Source organism: Papaver somniferum, unplaced genomic scaffold, assembly GCF_003573695.1.
Source record: "Papaver somniferum cultivar HN1 unplaced genomic scaffold, ASM357369v1 unplaced-scaffold_117, whole genome shotgun sequence".
NCBI lineage: Eukaryota > Viridiplantae > Streptophyta > Magnoliopsida > Ranunculales > Papaveraceae > Papaver > Papaver somniferum.
Genome location: NW_020620714.1, coordinates 2,183,736 through 2,191,882, shown reverse-complemented (window position 1 = coordinate 2,191,882; position 8,147 = coordinate 2,183,736). Strand labels below are relative to the sequence as shown.

General features: G+C 38.6%; 1 long non-coding RNA gene across 1 annotated transcript; it reads left to right on the top strand.

Moving 5' to 3' along the window:
* The first annotated feature begins 5,543 nt into the window (after nt 1–5,543).
* Nucleotides 5,544–6,251, top strand: LOC113329922. Its single transcript, XR_003349997.1, has 3 exons — nt 5,544–5,712; nt 5,854–5,872; nt 6,187–6,251. It is a non-coding gene; the product is annotated as an uncharacterized LOC113329922 (long non-coding RNA).
* The last annotated feature ends 1,896 nt before the right edge of the window (nt 6,252–8,147 follow it).

The window sequence follows — 8,147 nt, the reverse complement described above, 5'->3', positions numbered from 1 at the left end:
CGGATGTGGGATGAAGAAAATATCAAAGAAACAAATCTGAAGACCAAGCCCAAAAAGAATAGTGTGCTCAAGCCCAAGTGGGGCGTATAAATCCACAAGGAAAACCAACAAGGGGTGGAAAAATCCAGTGAGCCGTTGGCTTGGCTCGGCAGGTGACTCAGTTGGCTGAGCCGACTCGGCTGGGCTTGGCTAGGCAGAAATATCCTGCAGTGTAGATGATTGGGGCATAGATATCTGAGGAGCATGAGAGTAAATTGTGCCGCATACTATTGAATAACACCAGACAGAGAAAAGGTGTCGGACATGACCGGACAGAGGTGGTCGGGCGGGGGTGGCCGCCTGCTAGGGCCGCCGGCAACATGCTATTGCACTGGCGGAGAAGATGATCTGACGTCATATGTTAACGCTGTACTGATGCAACCGAAGGCTGATCTAACATTGTTTAGATGAACGGTTCAGATTCGCTGTTAACTGACGCCGTTAATGTTATCTAGACGGCGTTTAATGGTAACGGTATATTCTTTGAATATGCTGACGACGTTAACAGAATAATATTTCCATCCACGAAATATACTGCCGATGTCATCTCACTGATGTCATGATGACGTCATCCTCGCTGATGTCATGATGACGTCATCTGCTGACTGTTCCTTTAGTTGACGTGGCGCATTCTGGTTGGGCCCACTTGCTGACGTCGCAGGCGCTGCTAACATGGCAAGCTGACGTGGAAGTAACTGCTGCCGTTGTGCCTTACGGTTTGTATAACTTTGTTGGCGTCGCTTGCTGACGTGGCTCCGCCCGTTGGTGACGTGGCAGCTTAGCGGCTCAAGTCACGGCTTGGCTTGGGCAAGAAAATCCAAAGCTTCGATCTAGTTGGGTGTAGAAATCCAGCGGCTTGGCTTGACTTGTAGTGGGTGAATAACACCCTGACGTGGGTGATAGAAGATTAATGTGGGTGAACTTTACAATGAAGTGGGTGAACGGATATGGCCACCGGAGTTGCCGCCGAGCATGGCTGCCGGCCTTGCTGAATTTTTTCTTTTTTTCTACTTTTTGTTTGAAACATTTCGCCACGCTTTACTGAACTGTTGCCTTTAGTCTTGAAATTTCTGTAACGGCTGGGAGAGCTGTTATCTTTTCTCTCTAACCTTTTGCAACAGTTTCCTGGGCTGTTGTCTTTTCTCTTTACAATTTCAGCAACAGTTTTGTTGGATTGTTACCGTTTCTCACGAAAATTTCTGTGAAAATTTTGTTACTCCTTTTGTGATCTTTGCTGGAAATTTTTGCGATACTTTTTGAGATGCTTTTTGGAGGTCTTCTCTAGGGTTAGCAAGCGCCTAAAGATGTAAGCAGCTAGACAACCCTGCGAACATGATAATAGTGATTTTGACATACTACGAATTCAAATATGTGGACGTTGCGTTCCCTGGGAAGCAAACTCTTCGAACCCGTTTTAACGATCTTTGTGGTGATACAGTTCTGATGGCTTATTAAGGTGACAGTTTCATCAAATCTCAAACTGCGATGCTGGACTGCAGTAGTTGTGATCAACTGTACTGCAGTAACTGCGATCAAAACTGGACTGCAACACTTATGATTAACTGGATTGCTGCAGTAATTTTTGAAGGAGTCCTAACTCAATCAAAGATTTTTTTTTCTTAGGGCTTTCTCCTCGTTTTAACAGCAATCTTAACGATCCTTGGCGGAAATTGCAACGAACTCTGGACCCTATCATGTTGCTGATTGAACATCCTCCAACAATTTTGATGATGTTTTTATGCCATCTTTTACCGAGGACCGAACTTCCCGGGAGCGGTTTTATCGGTCTTTGTAGTGATGCAGTTTCAGTGATTTTCAAAGGTAATAGTTTTAGCAGATCTTGAACAACGAATTTGGACTGCAACAGCAGCGACCAACTAGACTTCAGTTACTGTGATTATCTGGTATGCTGCAGTTGCGATCAGTTAGACTGCAGCGATTGCGATGCAGCAGTTACGATCAACTGGACTGCAATAGTTATTTTTTACGACGTCCAAACTGCTTTTTGACGGGCACGATTTTGAAGCATTCTGAACTACTTTTTTCAACGGGAAAATACGATCCTTTTTCTCGTAGCCCCCTTAGTTGGCGTCAATGTTTTCTCCCCGAAATATTTTTGGGCACAAAACACGATGATTTTTGTGTTGATGAGGAAAACAGGGTTAAAAACATGAACAATCATAAAGAAAAGAGACACAAGTTTTACGTGGTTCGGCATGGTTTGCCTACATACACGGATGAATCCTCTTGGGGAGTGATATTTCTATTGATATCAGAATTACAATCATTTTTCTGTGTTTTCTACCTTTCTCTCCCTTTCCCTCCTTTGTTCAGAACTACATTCCCTCTATTTATACAATTGAATACCTAATTACAATATAAACTTAAATGGCATTAAATGCTCATTCATGCCTCCTGAATTAATTAGCATGAAACTATATTTGCATGCCTCCTGAATTAATCCTGCATGCTGGCAGACTGGATTGATGATTGACAGGCATAATGGGATGGCAGTATGGATGGAGGCTGGCTGAGAGAGCATCTAGCAACATGGCGGGAAACTGGTTAGCAGCATATATGGGAGCATGCCTAGAAACTGGTTGGCAGTGCGGTAGAGTACTTGGATGGAAATTGGTTAGCAGTATTGCTGGCAACAAGACTGAAAATTGGCTGGAGGTGTGACATGCAACCTGACTTTGTCAGTTGACCAATAATTGACTTTGATTGTTGACCGAGTGTTGACTTTGACCATTGACCGGTCATTGCAATACTAGGCAGGCTGGTGGGTTGCTTCGGTTGACTGGTTAGCGGGCTTGAATGACAGCTGAACAGTGGTCCAGACAACATTCTTGCCATATATGTGATAATTTTACTCATGGTACAAACAGTATTGTTTTATATAGTTTCGTGAAACCACGTGAAATTTAGTAACCTCTCGTACCATACTAAAGTGTTGTGATCGGGATAAATATTCCGAGTATGTTTCACTCTCACCCACCGACACAAGATCTGTATTTTTTGCTGGCAGAATTTTTTGCAAGCGTGATGCCAAAGTAGTTTTGTGAATATCTAGCAGCTAGCTCTAGCAGAGCCAGTTCCCACTTCCAAAGGTTGGTAGCATAGTGATCTAAAAATGTGGTTACATTATAAAATTGCGACTCCTAGCCATTTCATTATTTTGCATGTTGCAGTTGTACCTGTAAAGTTGTTACATTATAGAATCTCCCAGTTGTGGAGAAAAGAAAAAACATCATTTATTGAACAAATCCTGTCTACACGATCAATTATTATCATCCTTTTTTTTCTTTTTTTATGTTCCGGTTAACAATTAATTCTGAATCAATTATTGAAAAATTGTCTTCCTACACAGTCAGAGTGGAATATGAATGAAGCTTTTGGTTGATTGACTTTGAGTTTTATAGTTAATATATTGCGTCGGTTGGTGTTAACCAGCATGATAATCCACAATATTGCATTTCAATTTTTATTTTATTTGGAACGCAAAGAATCTTACTTATGAATCTAAGACACATTATGTAACCATTTTATTGTTATATTAGTTTGTATATGACTTTCCATCTCAACTTGTTTTTTCTTTTTTCTTTTTTTTTTTGAAGGCTTGAAGCATATCTCAAATGCTGGTAGAAGAAGAATTGACAATGTCCATGCATCATTATACATATCACGTTATAGTCACATTCGATCTGTTCTTTTAGCTGTTGCTTGTATCAAGTTTTTTCATTTGGTTTTCATGCACAAATTAATACATTCTCTTCACTGTAACATCAGTAGTGGAGATTATCCATCGGATTTCCCACAGAATTTCCGAAACGAAGAATTATTGATTTGGGAATGTCTCAGCACTTTTTAAATTTCCTTTTAGGTGGATTCTCTTTTCGTTTTTGTGCACTCTTTAGTTATTTACAGTTTTATGTAATGTCAGTATACAGTCATCACACTTTTCATTTTTGAGTCTGTATTTCTAAAATCAATAGCTGGAGCTGAAAGTCAAAAACTAACAATTTTACGTGTACCGGGATCAAATCCCGCAATATACACCACAACTCACAACAAAAATGAAAAAAATATTATTGAATTAAGCATGAGATGTTAATCGAGTTTCATCAACTGCAGTAGCATCCATAAGCCAAAATGGCAGATTAAGATGCCATTCTTCTGAACTAGGAAAAGAAAGAGATTTTTTTGCTATATTGTCTGCAACATTATTTCCTTCACGATGGATGAAACTACATTTCCATGTGATAAAACTATTAAGAAGATAAATAGAGTCTCCTATTATGCCTGCATTGGTCCACTTGACTGTTCCCTGAATCCAATTGATTGCATCACTACACTTTGGATGTCTCCCTCCAAATGTATGCGTGTAATTCCTTTCTCCTTTGCCCATTTAATTGCTTCATAAGTCGCCAATGCTTCAGCCTGTTCTGAGTCTAGTGCTCTTGTGCATTGTCCCCTAGCTCCATGGCTTGCACCTGAAAAATCACGTCTTATTAGTCAAAATCCAGCTTGATTATTAAACTTGGAGAAAGCTGCATCAAAATTGACTTTGATATCTGGAGAGTCAGGTTTTCTCCAGATTTTAGTTCTAACTGCCTGAGTGTTTACTCTTCTTACAGAAGAGGAGACAGCTTGCACTCTTGTCCAGTCATCCATATGGGTTTTAATACTTACCACAATATCATCAGTTTTAACCTACAAGTTATCAAATACCACACAACACCTGGATTTCCAAACATGCCACATAGTAAGACAAACATTTTTGCATTGAGCAACATTAGTAGGTATGTTTTGAGTATTGTTATCAAACCAGAGTTTCATACAGTGATGAATGTCCTTACCCTATAAGACCTGCAAACAACTAGCATCAATAACAACCAGAACATAAGAGAAAATGTGACAATCTAAGAAAAGATGTTGCAGATTCTCCTCATGATTTCTACAAAATGGGCAAAGAACTTCTTGATATCTTGTGTGTCTAGAAGTTTTTTCCCTAGTAGGGAGACAGTAATGAAGGAATTTCCACAAGAAGTGTTGAACTTTAATTGGCAGGTTGGTTTTCCATACAACCTTCCAATCAATGTCATTACTATTTTGTGGTCTTGGTTGAGTATCATCCAAAATGGCTCTATAGGCTGTTTTAACTGAGAAATCACCATTGGCAACTGGTTTCCATCTTATGGTGTCTTTTCCAGAAATGGGTACTCTTATGTCATGATGGCCTTAACAGTATACTCATCAAACAAGGCTTCTAAAATATCAGATCTCCACTCCTTAGATTCAGCTAGGGCTGGCAACGGATAACCGATATCCGATATCCATTTCCGAAATCCGACATCCTATAGGATTTTATCCGACATATCGGATATCGGATATCGGAATCGGATATTTTATCGGATATTTTCTCTTAACGATAACAATATTGGAATAGGTCTTTCCGTTAGGTTAATATCCGATATCCGATAGTCTAGGGTGTACTTGTAATTTCCTACCCCTAGATATATGTTGCCCGCTGCCGACAGGGAGAACCTAATCGTAATCTAATCTTCTGAGTTCTAGATATTTTGGCAGTGGGAATTTTTGGAGGAGAAAACGAGGACTCGAGGAGGGATAAGGAGATTTGAAGAAGTTGAACAGAGGTCGGTGTGGATCTTGGTGAGTATGATTTTGTAAGTTTTTTGTTTATTTTCTTTGTTTCTCTGTTGATTTAGGTAATTGAAAGTGAGATTGAATAGTTGGATTTTGAATAATTCGATTAGGGATTACTGATTTAGTTTTTTGTGTTGTTTGAATCAGCTGTGCGAAAATCCTCAAGGTAAGCTAGGGTTTCTTTCAATTGTTTTGATGTTTTCATTCTTGTATGAAGCAGCTTCAACTTCGATTTAGGGGTTACCGGTTTAGTTCATTTTGTGCGTGTGAAATGATATGCTAAGTTCCAATTATTGATTCTTCAGTTAAATGTTGGGTGTATTTTGGGTTAAAACTTCATTTAACCTCTAGTTCGATTTGAGATTTTGGGAAGTTAAAACATCTTATGTTGTGATAGAATTTGTCTTCAACGTTTGATTTGTTGTATTTTCTGGATTTCTTGGAGATATATAGGTAAACTGATGTTTTACTTGCTTGCAGGGCTGAAGACTGGTGCTTGTAACTCTGCAGCAGGATCTGCAAACACGGAGTTTGGAAATACCAAGGTCAGTGTGTCTGTGTGAGTGAGTATAACTTGTATGAGTTTAGGTAAAGGATTAGAGTTTTATTATTGGTTGAAATCGATAACATCCAACAGAGTTTTTCTATTTCTTGAACAACATGCTTTATGCTTTATGACTTTCATGTTCTGTGTTTTACTAATACTTTATTCATGTTGTTCTCAGAATGTCTGAAAGTCATAAAGCATCCAACAGAGTTGGAACTTCAGGCAGTCCAAGCATTGCTATGCTTAAGTGATTGGCTGCCAGACTTCTTTGATGCAGGTAAATCTTCGTTTCTTTTCCTTTACTTAATTCTTTTCCATATTAGAACTGTAACAATATTAATATTAGATGAGCTACCATATTAGATGAGCTACCATATTAGAACTGTAACATTAGATGAGCTACCATATTGCACTTGTTCCATAACTTTAATTAGAACTGTAACATGTAAAAGCATATTAGATCTCATACGCTAGTAGATGAGCTAATATAGTGTCCAAGTATTGAGCTACCCTAACCAGGTTTTTGTGATTGTGAATGCAAATATGGAAGTCGTCCACTGAAGTTGATGCAAAATGAAACCAGCAAAGAAGATCTAGCCTGTTTGAGTGTAGTTTTTTGTTTGTAGTTGCAGACTCTGTTGTTGTTTGTTTTTTCATGTGTGATGTGACTGAGGTGTTTGTGTGGTTTGTATATCTTACACCTGAACAAAAAAGACTGTCAAAAAACTTGAAGAACAACCTAAATTTTCAGCATTTCTGCATTTGCTTCTGTGACAGGCGTTATCGGATTTTAACGGATAAATATCCGTTATCCGATAGATTAACGTTAACGATATCGGTTTGTATTTTTGATATCCGCCGGATGTTAACGGATATCGGATATCCGATAATTCTTAACCTTAACCTTATCGGATTGTCCAATATCCGGCGGATATTTATCCGTTGACAGCCCAAGATTCAGCATCAATTAGCTGAGAGACAGTAATCATGTTTGTTGAAACAAAGTTAGATTTGGGAGGTTTACTCATACTAGGGATCCATCTATCCTTCCAGATGGATATATCCTTTCCATCTCCTATCTGCCAGCAATATAATTTCTTGATGATATCAATTCCATCACAGATTCCCTTCCATACCCAAGATCCCTGTCTAGAAAGAGAGCAAGTAAGAGGATTAAGGCTATTAAAGTATTTATGACTGAGTAAAGTAGTCCAAGGGGCATCTGGATTTTCTATCAATCTCCAAGCTAATTTACCTAACATGGCTTGATTAAGGATAGTTGACTTTCTAATGTTTAGGCCTCCTAGGTCTTTAGGATAACCAACATGGTTACACTTCTTCATAGTTAAGCCTCTTTCACCAGTTCTTTTATTCCAAAAGAAATTTCTTTGCATTGCATCAATTTTATCAGTAACTGTTTTAGGCATAGGGAACACAGACATATGATGACTAGCAACAGATCCTAAAACAGTTTTGAGTGAGGGTGGTTTTACCTGGTTGAGTAATGAACTTTGATTGCCAGGGATGGAGCCTATCATTAAATTTATCCATAAGAGGGACAAAAGATTCTACCTTATTTTTTTGGAGCAGCAAGGGGACTCCTAGGTATTTATCCTGCAAAGCCATTCTCTTTATGTGAAGAATATTAGATATATTACCTTTAATGTGGCCTGGAACTTTTGGACTGAAGGCTAGACCAGATTTATCAAAGTTGACAGCTTGGCCTGAGAATTTGTTGAACTGGTCAATAATAGTTGCAATATTTCTAGCTTCATTGTTATTAGCCTTAGCAAACAGAAGGCAATCATCTGCAAAAAACAAATGATTAACAGCAGGACTATTTTTAGTGACAGTACAACCATGAATACTATTGTTAGTCTCAACAGTGAATAAA